The following is a 13,039-nucleotide window of genomic DNA, read 5'->3' as shown; positions in this document are numbered from 1 at the left end:
TGGGCTATAATGTTCTGGTTTTCACAGCCAATGACCGAACAGTAGACCACAGGAAATGTGCAGTTAATTATTTTACTATAACGCTGTATTTAGAGTCATCCACAGAACAGTCTGTAGACATTAGTCTCTGTCTGAATCATCCACAGAACAGTCTGTAGACATTAGTCTCTGTCTGAGTCATCCAAAGAACAGTCTGTAGACATTAGTCTCTGTCTGAGTCATCCACAGAACAGTCTGTAGACATTAGTCTCTGTCTGAGTCATCCACAGAACAGTCTGTAGACATTAGTCTCTGTCTGAGTCATCCACAGAACAGTCTGTAGACATTAGTCTCTGTCTGAGTCATCCACAGAACAGTCTGTAGACATTAGTCTCTGTCTGAGTCATCCACAGAACAGTCTGTATACATTCGTCTCTGTCTGAGTCATCCACAGAACAGTCTGTAGACATTAGTCTCTGTCTGAGTCATCCACAGAACAGTCTGTAGACATTAGTCTCTGTCTGAGTCATCCACAGAACAGTCTGTAGACATTAGTCTCTGTCTGAGTCATCCACAGAACAGTCTGTAGACATTAGTCTCTGTCTGAGTCATCCACAGAACAGTCTGTAGACATTAGTCTCTGGTTGCGTCCTAAACTGTACCCTATAACCCTGGTAAAAAAGTAGTGCACGATATATTGGGGAAACGGTGCCGTTTGGGACACAGCCTAACAGACTATGTAAAGCATCGTCTCAGAACTTGGCTCTGTGCTTTAATTAGCAAATAAATGATGTTGTAATTTACAGTAATTTGCTTATTGTGTAATTTATTCAAAGGAAAGAAGCTCCAGAGTCCCACACATTGCTCTTGCAAAGTATAACTTACTGTAGAATCATAGATTTACACCAACAGACAGTCCCAGTACTCATTGATAAAGTAGAGAGAATTGAGGGCTGCACAATCACTGGCTTTGCTTTATTCCAGAAATACGTTCCCTCCCTTCTGCCCTTGTTCACTCCCCTTCACACATCTACTAGGAATGTCAGGAAGGAAGTGAATTGAAAAGGTATTTTCTACATCTGCGAAGAGGTATTTGGTTTTCAATGGGGTGTGCCTGCCTTCCAGCAGTGAGTTGGCTGGATCAGCCTTACAACGTTGGGGACATGAAGGGCCCTTGTTGTTTTTGAGATCCTGCAGTCAGTCAGTCATTAACCAGCAATGGTTTTGCAGATAATAGATATTTTGAAGTTTTTTTTTACTATACTAGCAATAATCGTGGTTGTTTTACTTACTTTAGTTGAATGCACTTTGTAAGTCTCTTTGGATAAGAGCATCTGCTAAGTCAGTGGATCCCAAACTGTGGGGTGCTCCCACAGTTTGGGATCCACTGCAATTTCTTCATGTGCAAAGTCATTGCATTCCTTAGAGAGCTATTTATAACTTCTCAGAAATGTCCAGATCAATTAGCCCATGTCAGCTAACGTTTTTTTAGCTAGGAGCAGTGGAAACACGTTCTCTGGAGTGATGAATCACTTGTCCGACAGACAAATCTGGTTTTGACGGATGCCAGGAGAACGCTACCTGCCCGAATACATAGTGCCAAATGTACATTTTAGTGGAGGAGGAATAGTGGTCTGGGACTGTTTTTCATGGTTCGGTCTAGGCCCCTTAGTTCCAGTGAAGGGAAATCTTAACGCTACAGCATACAAAGACATTCTAGACGATTCTCCAGGAGGGTAGCTCTCCAGGAACAGGGTTGGGCAGCCCTGCTCTAGGCCTTAATGAGAAATACTAAGCCATCCAGTCATTTGCCTCCAGCGTGTCGCTTCTTTAGAACACTTTGAGTCTCCGCTGGGATTTCTGAACCGGTTTAGGATAAAGCTATAGATCTACTGTACTTGTCGTGATGATTACTGTGTATTGATGATTACTGTGTATTGATGATTACTGTGTATTGATGATTACTGTGTCGTGATGATTACTGTGTATTGATGATTACTGTGTATTGATGATTACTGTGTCGTGATGATGACTGTGTATTGATGATTACTGTGTATTGATGATTACTGTGTATTGATGATTACTGTGTCGTGATGATTACTGTGTATTGATGATTACTGTGTATTGATGATTACTGTGTATTGATGATTACTGTGTATTGATGACTACTGTGTATTGATGATTACTGTGTATTGGTGATTACTGTGTATTGATGATTACTGTGTATTGATGATTAATGTGCCATGATGATTACTGTGTATTGATGATTACTGTGTATTGATGATTACTGTGTATTGATGATTACTGTTTATTGATGATTACTGTGTATTGATGATTACTGTGTATTGATAATTACTGTGTATTGATGATTACTGTGTCGTGATGATTACTGTGTATTGATGATTACTGTGTATTGATGATTACTGTGTATTGATGATTACTGTGTCGTGATGATTACTGTGTATTGATGATCACTGTGTCGTGATGATTACTGTGTATTGATGATTCCTGTGTATTGATGATTACTGTGTATTGATGATTACTGTGTCGTGATGATTACTGTGTATTGATGATTACTGTGTCGTGATGATTACTGTGTATTGATGATTACTGTGTCGTGATGATTACTGTGTATTGATGATTACTGTGTATTGATGATTACTGTGTATTGATGATTACTGTGTATTGATGATTACTGTGTATTGATGATTACTGTGTCGTGATGATTACTGTGTATTGATGATTACTGTGTATTGATGATTACTGTGTATTGATGATTACTGTGTATTGATGATTACTGTGTCGTGATGATTACTGTGTATTGATGATTACTGTGTATTGATGATTACTGTGTATTGATGATTACTGTGTATTGATGATTACTGTGTCGTGATGATTACTGTGTATTGATGATTACTGTGTATTGATGATTACTGTGTATTGATGATTACTGTGTATTGATGACTACTACTTACCTTTACCTTTTGTGTGGATTTGGTAGAAATTGTGTGATGGAAATAATTCCTCATAGGTCTATTTTAGTTTAAATGTGAGTAAATATTTATAGGAGTTGAATTTTTCTCCCCTCTTTTAGGGATTTGACTTGATTTGCACTTATTTCCCATCCCCTATATTCCCCATCTCCTATAATCCCCATCCGCTATATTCCCCATTCCCTATATTCCCCATCCGCTATGTTCCCCATCCCCTATAATCCCCATCCCCTATATTCCCCATCCCCTATAATCCCCATCCGCTATAATCCCCATCCCCTATAATCCCCATCCCCTATAATCCACATCCCCTATAATCCCCATCCGCTATATTCCCCATCCCCTATAATCCCCATCCCCTATATTCCCCATCCCCTATAATCCCCATCCCCTATATTCCCCATCCGCTATATTCCCCATCCCCTATATTCCCCATCCCCTATAATCCCCATCCGCTATATTCCCCATCCCCTATATTCCCCATCCCCTATAATCCCCATCCCCTATATTCCCCATCCCCTATCATCCCCATCCCCTATAATCCCCATCCCCTATATTCCCCATCCGCTATATTCCCCATCCCCTATATTCCCCATTCCCTATATTCCCATTCCCTATAATCCCCATCCCCTATAATCCCCATCCCCTATATTCCCATCCCCTATAATCCTCATCCCCTATATTCCCCATCCCCTATATTCCCCATTCCCTATAATCCCCATTCCCTATATTCCCCATTCCCTATAATCCCCATCCCCTATATTCCCCATCCCCTATATTCCCCATCCCCTATAATCCCCATCCCCTATATTCCCCATCCCCTATATTCCCCATTCCTTATAATCCCCATTCCCTATATTCCCCATCCCCTATAATCCCCATATCCTATATTCCCCATCCCCTATAATCCCCATTCCCTATATTCCCCATTCCCTATATTCCCCATCCGCTATAATCCCCATCCCCTATATTCCCCATCCCCTATATTCCCCATCCGCTATATTCCCCATCCCCTATAATCCCCATCCGCTATATTCCCCATCCCCTATAATCCCCATCCCCTATATTCCCCATCCCCTATAATCCCCATCCCCTATATTCCCCATCCCCTATATTCCCCATCCCCTATAATCCCCATCCCCTATAATCCCCATTCCCTATATTCCCCATCCCCTATAATCCCATCCCCTTTATTCCCCATCCCCTATAATCCCCATCCCCTATATTCCCCATCCGCTATATTCCCCATCCCCTATATTCCCCATCCCCTATAATCCCCATCCGCTATATTCCCAATCCCCTATAATCCCCATCCGCTATATTCCCCATTCCCTATATTCCCCATCCGCTATGTTCCCCATCCCCTATAATCCCCATCCCCTATATTCCCATCCCCTATAATCCCCATCCGCTATAATCCCCATCCCCTATAATCCCCATCCCCTATAATCCACATCCCCTATAATCCCCATCCGCTATATTCCCATCCCCTATAATCCCCATCCCCTATATTCCCCATCCCTATAATCCCCATCCCCTATATTCCCCATCCGCTATATTCCCCATCCCCTATATTCCCCATCCCCTATAATCCCCATCCGCTATATTCCCCATCCCCTATATTCCCATCCCCTATAATCCCCATCCCCTATATTCCCATCCCTATCATCCCCATCCCCTATAATCCCCATCCCCTATATTCCCCATCCCCTATATTCCCCATCCCCTATATTCCCCATCCCCTATATTCCCCATTCCCTATAATCCCCATTCCCTATAATCCCCATCCCCTATAATCCCCATCCCCTATATTCCCCATCCCCTATAATCCTCATCCCCTATATTCCCCATCCCCTATATTCCCCATTCCCTATAATCCCCATTCCCTATATTCCCCATTCCCTATAATCCCCATCCCCATATTCCCATCCCCTATATTCCCATCCCCTATAATCCCCATCCCCTATATTCCCATCCCCTATATTCCCCATTCCTTATAATCCCCATTCCCTATATTCCCCATCCCCTATAATCCCCATATCCTATATTCCCCATCCCCTATAATCCCCATTCCCTATATTCCCCATTCCCTATAATCCCCATCCCCTATAATCCCCATCCCCTATATTCCCCATTCCCTATAATCCCCATCCCCTATAATCCCCATCCCCTATATTCCCCATCCCATATAAGCCCCATCCCATATATTCCCCATCCCCTATAATCCCCATCCCCTATATTCCCCATCCCCTATAATCCCCATCCCCTATATTCCCCATCCCCATATTCCCCATTCCCTATAATCCCCATTCCTATAATCCCCATCCCCTATAATCCCCATTCCCTATAATCCCCATCCCTATATTCCCCATTCCCTATATTCCCCATCCCCTATAATCTCCATCCCCTATATTCCCCATCCCCTATATTCCCCATCCCCTATAATCCCCATCCCCTATAATCCCCATCCCCTATATTCCCCATCCCCTATAATCCCCATCCCCTATATTCCCCATCCCCTATAATCCCCATCCCCTATATTCCCCATCCCCTATAATCCCCATCCCCATATTCCCATCCCCTATAATCCCCATCCCCTATATTCCCATCCCCTATATTCCCCATCCCCTATAATCCCCATCCCCTATAATCCCCATCCCCTATATTCCCATCCCCTATAATCCCCATCCCCTATATTCCCCATCCCCTATAATCCCCATCCCCTATATTCCCCATCCCCTATATTCCCCATCCCCTATAATCCCCAATATTCCCCATCCCCTATACTCCCCATCCCCTATATTCCCCATCCCCTATATTCCCCATCCCTTATATTCCCCATCCGCTATATTCCCCATCCGCTATAATCCCCATCCCCTATAATCCCCATCCCCATATTCCCCATCCCCTATATTCCCATCCCCTATATTCCCCATCCCCTATAATCCCATCCCATATTCCCCATCCCCTATAATCCCCATCCCCTATATTCCCATCCCCTATATTCCCCATCCCCTATAATCCCCATCCCCTATATTCCCCATCCCCATATTCCCATCCCCTATAATCACCATCCCCTATATTCCCCATCCCCTATAATACCCAATATTCCCCATCCCTATATCCCCCATCCCTATATTCCCATCCCCTATAATCCCCATCCCCTATATTCCCCATCCCCTATAATCCCCATCCCCTATATTCCCATCCCCTATATTCCCATCCGCTATATTCCCCATCCCCTATAATCCCCATCCCCTATATTCCCCATCCCCTATAATCCCCATCCCCTATATTCCCCATCCCCTATAATCCCCATCCCCTATATTCCCATCCCCTATAATCCCCATCCCCTATAATCCCCATTCCATATTCCCATCCCCTATATTCCCATCCCATATTCCCATCCCCTATAATCCCCATCCCCTATATTCCCATCCGCTATATTCCCCATCCCCTATATTCCCCATCCCCTATAATCCCCATCCGCTATATTCCCAATCCCCTATAATCCCCATCCGCTATATTCCCCATTCCCTATATTCCCCATCCGCTATGTTCCCATCCCCTATAATCCCCATCCCCTATATTCCCCATCCCCTATAATCCCCATCCGCTATAATCCCCATCCCCTATAATCCCCATCCCCTATAATCCCCATCCGCTATATTCCCCATCCCCTATAATCCCCATCCCCTATATTCCCCATCCCCTATATTCCCCATCCGCTATATTCCCCATCCCCTATATTTCCATCCCCTATAATCCCCATCCGCTATATTCCCATCCCCATATTCCCATCCCCTATAATCCCCATCCCCTATATTCCCCATCCCCTATAATCCCCATCCCCTATAATCCCCATCCCCTATATTCCCCATCCCCTATATTCCCCATCCCCTATATTCCCCATTCCCTATATTCCCCATTCCCTATAATCCCCATCCCCTATAATCCCCATCCCCTATATTCCTCATCCCCTATATTCCCCATCCCCTATATTCCCCATTCCCTATAATCCCCATTCCCCATATTCCCCATTCCCTATAATCCCCATCCCCTATATTCCCATCCCATATTCACCATCCCCTATATTCCCATTCCCTATAATCCCCATCCCCTATATTCCCCATCCCCTATATTCCCCATTCCCTATAATCCCCATTCCCTATATTCCCCATCCCCTATAATCCCCATCCCCTATATTCCCCATCCCCTATAATCCCCATTCCCTATATTCCCCATTCCCTATAATCCCCATCCCCTATATTCTCCATTCCCTATATTCCCCATTCCCTATAATCCCCATCCCCTATAATCCCCATCCCCTATATTCCCCATCCCCTATAATCCCCATCCCATATATTCCCCATCCCCTATAATACCCATCCCCATATTCCCATCCCCTATAATCCCCATCCCCTATATTCCCCATCCCCTATAATCCCCATTCCCTATAATCCCCATTCCCTATAATCCCCATCCCCTATATTCCCCATTCCCTATATTCCCCATCCCCTATAATCCCCATCCCTTATAATCCCATCCCCTATATTCCCCATCCCTATAATCCCCATCCCCATATTCCCATCCCCTATAATCCCCATCCCCTATATTCCCATCCCCTATAATCCCCATCCCCTATATTCCCCATCCCCTATATTCCCCATCCCCTATATTCCCATCCCCTATAATCCCCACCCCCTATAATCCCCATCCCCTATATTCCCCATCCCCTATAATCCCCATCCCCTATAATCCCCATCCCCATATTCTCCATCCCCTATAATCCCCATCCCCTATATTCCCCATCCCCTATATTCCCCATCCCCTATAATCCCCAATATTCCCCATCCCCTATATTCCCCATCCCCCTATAATCCCCATCCGCTATATTCCCCATCCGCTATAATCCCCATCCCCTATAATCCCCATCCCCTATATCCCCATCCCCTATATTCCCCATCCCCTATAATCCCCATCCCCTATAATCCCCATCCCCTATATTCCCCATCCGCTATATTCCCAATCCCCTATAATCCCCATCCCCATATTCCCAATCCATATTCCCCATCCCCTATATTCCCCATCCCCTATATTCCCATCCCCTATAATCCCCATCCCTATATTCCCCATCCCCATATTCCCATCCCCTATAATCCCCATCCCCCTATATTCCCCATCCCCATATTCCCCATCCCCTATAATCCCCATCCCCTATATTCCCCATCCCCTATAATCCCCATCCCCATATTCCCCATCCCCTATAATCCCCATCCCCTATATTCCCCATCCCCTATAATCCCCATCCCCTATATTCCCCATCCCCTATATTCCCCATCCCCTATAATCCCCATCCCCTATATTCCCCATCCCCTATATTCCCCATCCCCTATATTCCCCATCCCCTATAATCCCCATCCCCTATATTCCCCATCCCCTATATTCCCCATCCCCTATAATCCCCATCCCCTATATTCCCCATCCCCTATAATCCCCAATATTCCCCATCCCCTATATTCCCCATCCCCTATATTCCCGTCCCTATATTCCCCGTCCCTATATTCCCCATCCCCTATATTCCCCATCCGCTATATTCCCCATCCCCTATAATACCCATCCCCTATATTCCCCATCCCCTATATTCCCCATCCGCTATATTCCCAATCCCCTATATTCCCCATCCCCTATATTCCCCATCCCCTATATTCCCCATCCGCTATATTCCCCATCCCCTATATTCCCAATCCCCTATAATCCCCATCCGCTATATTCCCCATTCCCTATATTCCCCATCCGCTATGTTCCCCATCCCCTATAATCCCCATCCCCTATATTCCCATCCCCTATAATCCCCATCCGCTATAATCCCCATCCCCTATAATCCCCATCCCCTATAATCCCCATCCGCTATATTCCCATCCCCTATAATCCCCATCCCCTATATTCCCCATCCCCTATATTCCCCATCCGCTATATTCCCCATCCCCATATTTCCATCCCCTATAATCCCCATCCGCTATATTCCCCATCCCCTATATTCCCCATCCCCTATAATCCCCATCCCCTATATTCCCCATCCCCTATAATCCCCATCCCCTATAATCCCCATCCCCTATATTCCCCATCCCCATATTCCCCATCCCCTATATTCCCATTCCCTATATTCCCCATTCCCTATAATCCCCATCCCCTATAATCCCCATCCCTATATTCCTCATCCCCTATATTCCCCATCCCCTATATTCCCCATTCCCTATAATCCCCATTCCCCATATTCCCCATTCCCTATAATCCCCATCCCCTATATTCCCCATCCCCTATATTCACCATCCCCTATATTCCCCATTCCCTATAATCCCCATCCCCTATATTCCCCATCCCCTATATTCCCCATTCCCTATAATCCCCATTCCCTATATTCCCCATCCCCTATAATCCCCATCCCCATATTCCCATCCCCTATAATCCCCATTCCCTATATTCCCCATTCCCTATAATCCCCATCCCCTATATTCTCCATTCCCTATATTCCCCATTCCCTATAATCCCCATCCCCTATAATCCCCATCCCCCTATATTCCCATCCCCTATAATCCCCATCCCATATATTCCCCATCCCCTATAATACCCATCCCCTATATTCCCCATCCCCTATAATCCCCATCCCCTATATTCCCCATCCCCTATAATCCCCATTCCCTATAATCCCCATTCCCTATAATCCCCATCCCCTATATTCCCCATTCCCTATATTCCCATCCCCTATAATCCCCATCCCTTATAATCCCATCCCTATATTCCCATCCCCTATAATCCCCATCCCCTATATTCCCCATCCCCTATAATCCCATCCCCTATATTCCCATCCCCTATAATCCCCATCCCCTATATTCCCCATCCCTATATTCCCCATCCCCTATATTCCCCATCCCCATAATCCCCATCCCCTATAATCCCCATCCCCTATATTCCCCATCCCTCATAATCCCCATCCCCTATAATCCCCATCCCATATTCCCCATCCCCTATAATCCCCATCCCCTATATTCCCCATCCCCTATATTCCCATCCCCTATAATCCCCAATATTCCCCATCCCCTATATTCCCCATCCCCTATAATCCCCATCCGCTATATTCCCCATCCGCTATAATCCCCATCCCCTATAATCCCCATCCCCTATATTCCCCATCCCCATATTCCCCATCCCCTATAATCCCCATCCCCATAATCCCCATCCCCTATATTCCCATCCGCTATATTCCCAATCCCCTATAATCCCCATCCCCTATATTCCCAATCCCCTATATTCCCCATCCCCTATATTCCCCATCCCCTATATTCCCCATCCCTATAATCCCCATCCCCATATTCCCCATCCCCTATATTCCCCATCCCCTATAATCCCCATCCCCTATATTCCCCATCCCCTATATTCCCCATCCCCTATAATCCCCATCCCCTATATTCCCATCCCTATAATCCCCATCCCCATATTCCCCATCCCCTATAATCCCCATCCCCTATATTCCCATCCCCTATAATCCCCATCCCCTATATTCCCATCCCCTATATTCCCCATCCCCTATAATCCCCATCCCCTATATTCCCATCCCTATATTCCCCATCCCCTATATTCCCCATCCCCTATAATCCCCATCCCCTATATTCCCCATCCCTATATTCCCCATCCCCTATAATCCCCATCCCCTATATTCCCCATCCCCTATAATCCCCAATATTCCCCATCCCCTATATTCCCGTCCCCTATATTCCCCGTCCCTATATTCCCCATCCCCTATATTCCCCATCCGCTATATTCCCCATCCCCATAATACCCATCCCCTATATTCCCCATCCCCTATATTCCCATCCGCTATATTCCCAATCCCCTATATTCCCCATCCCCTATATTCCCCATCCCCTATATTCCCCATCCGCTATATTCCCCATCCCCTATATTCCCCATCCCCTATAATCCCCATCCCCTATATTCCCCATCCCCTATAATCCCCATCCCCTATATTCCCCATCCCCTATAATCCCCATCCCCTATATTCCCCATCCCCTATATTCCCCATCCCCTATAATCCCCATCCCTATATTCCCCATCCCCTATAATACCCATCCCCTATAATCCCCATCCCCTATAATCCCCATCCCCTATATTCCCCACCCCCTATAATCCCCATCCCCTATATTCCCCATCCCCTATAATCCCCATCCCCTATATTCCCCATCCCCTATATTCCCCATTCCCTATATTCCCCATTCCCTATATTCCCCATCCCCTATAATCCCCATCCCCTATATTCCCCATCCCCTATAATCCCCATCCCCTATATTCCCCATCCCCTATATTCCCCATCCCCTATATTCCCCATCCCCTATAATCCCCATCCCCTATAATCCCCATCCGCTATATTCCCCATTCCCTATATTCCCCATCCGCTATGTTCCCCATCCCCTATAATCCCCATCCCCTATATTCCCCATCCCCTATAATCCCCATCCGCTATAATCCCCATCCCCATAATCCCCATCCCCTATAATCCACATCCCCTATAATCCCCATCCGCTATATTCCCCATCCCTATAATCCCCATCCCCTATATTCCCCATCCCCTATAATCCCCATCCCCTATATTCCCCATCCGCTATATTCCCCATCCCCTATATTCCCCATCCCCTATAATCCCCATCCGCTATATTCCCCATCCCCTATATTCCCCATCCCCTATAATCCCCATCCCCTATATTCCCCATCCCCTATCATCCCCATCCCCTATAATCCCCATCCCCTATATTCCCCATCCGCTATATTCCCCATCCCCTATATTCCCCATTCCCTATATTCCCCATTCCCTATAATCCCCATCCCCTATAATCCCCATCCCCTATATTCCCCATCCCCTATAATCCCCATTCCCTATAATCCCCATTCCCTATAATCCCCATCCCCTATATTCCCCATTCCCTATATTCCCCATCCCCTATAATCCCCATCCCTTATAATCCCCATCCCCTATATTCCCCATCCCCTATAATCCCCATCCCCTATATTCCCCATCCCCTATAATCCCCATCCCCTATATTCCCATCCCCTATAATCCCCATCCCCTATATTCCCCATCCCCTATATTCCCCATCCCCTATAATCCCCATCCCCTATAATCCCCATCCCCTATATTCCCCATCCCCCTATAATCCCCATCCCCTATAATCCCCATCCCCTATATTCCCCATCCCCTATAATCCCCATCCCCTATATTCCCCATCCCCTATATTCCCCATCCCCTATAATCCCCAATATTCCCCATCCCCATATTCCCCATCCCCTATATTCCCCATCCCCTATATTCCCCATCCGCTATAATCCCCATCCCCTATAATCCCCATCCCCCATATTCCCCATCCCCTATAATCCCCATCCCCTATAATCCCCATCCCCTATATTCCCCATCCGCTATATTCCCAATCCCCTATAATCCCCATCCCCTATATTCCCCATCCCCTATATTCCCCATCCCCTATATTCCCCATCCCCTATATTCCCCATCCCCTATAATCCCCATCCCCTATATTCCCCATCCCCTATATTCCCCATCCCCTATAATCCCCATCCCCTATATTCCCCATCCCCTATATTCCCCATCCCCTATAATCCCCATCCCCTATATTCCCCATCCCCTATAATCCCCATCCCTATATTCCCCATCCCCTATAATCCCCATCCCCTATATTCCCCATCCCCTATATTCCCCATCCCCTATATTCCCCATCCCCTATATTCCCCATCCCCTATAATCCCCATCCCCTATATTCCCCATCCCCTATATTCCCCATCCCCTATATTCCCCATCCCCTATAATCCCCATCCCTATATTCCCCATCCCCTATATTCCCATCCCCATAATCCCCATCCCCATATTCCCCATCCCCATAATCCCCAATATTCCCCATCCCCTATATTCCCCATCCCCTATATTCCCCGTCCCCTATATTCCCCATCCCTCATATTCCCCATCCGCTATATTCCCCATCCCCTATAATCCCCATCCCCTA

Source organism: Coregonus clupeaformis, chromosome 26, assembly GCF_020615455.1.
Source record: "Coregonus clupeaformis isolate EN_2021a chromosome 26, ASM2061545v1, whole genome shotgun sequence".
NCBI classification, from domain to species: Eukaryota; Metazoa; Chordata; class Actinopteri; order Salmoniformes; family Salmonidae; genus Coregonus; species Coregonus clupeaformis.
The sequence above is the reverse complement of the archived record's forward strand: the minus strand, read 5'-3'. Positions refer to the sequence as shown.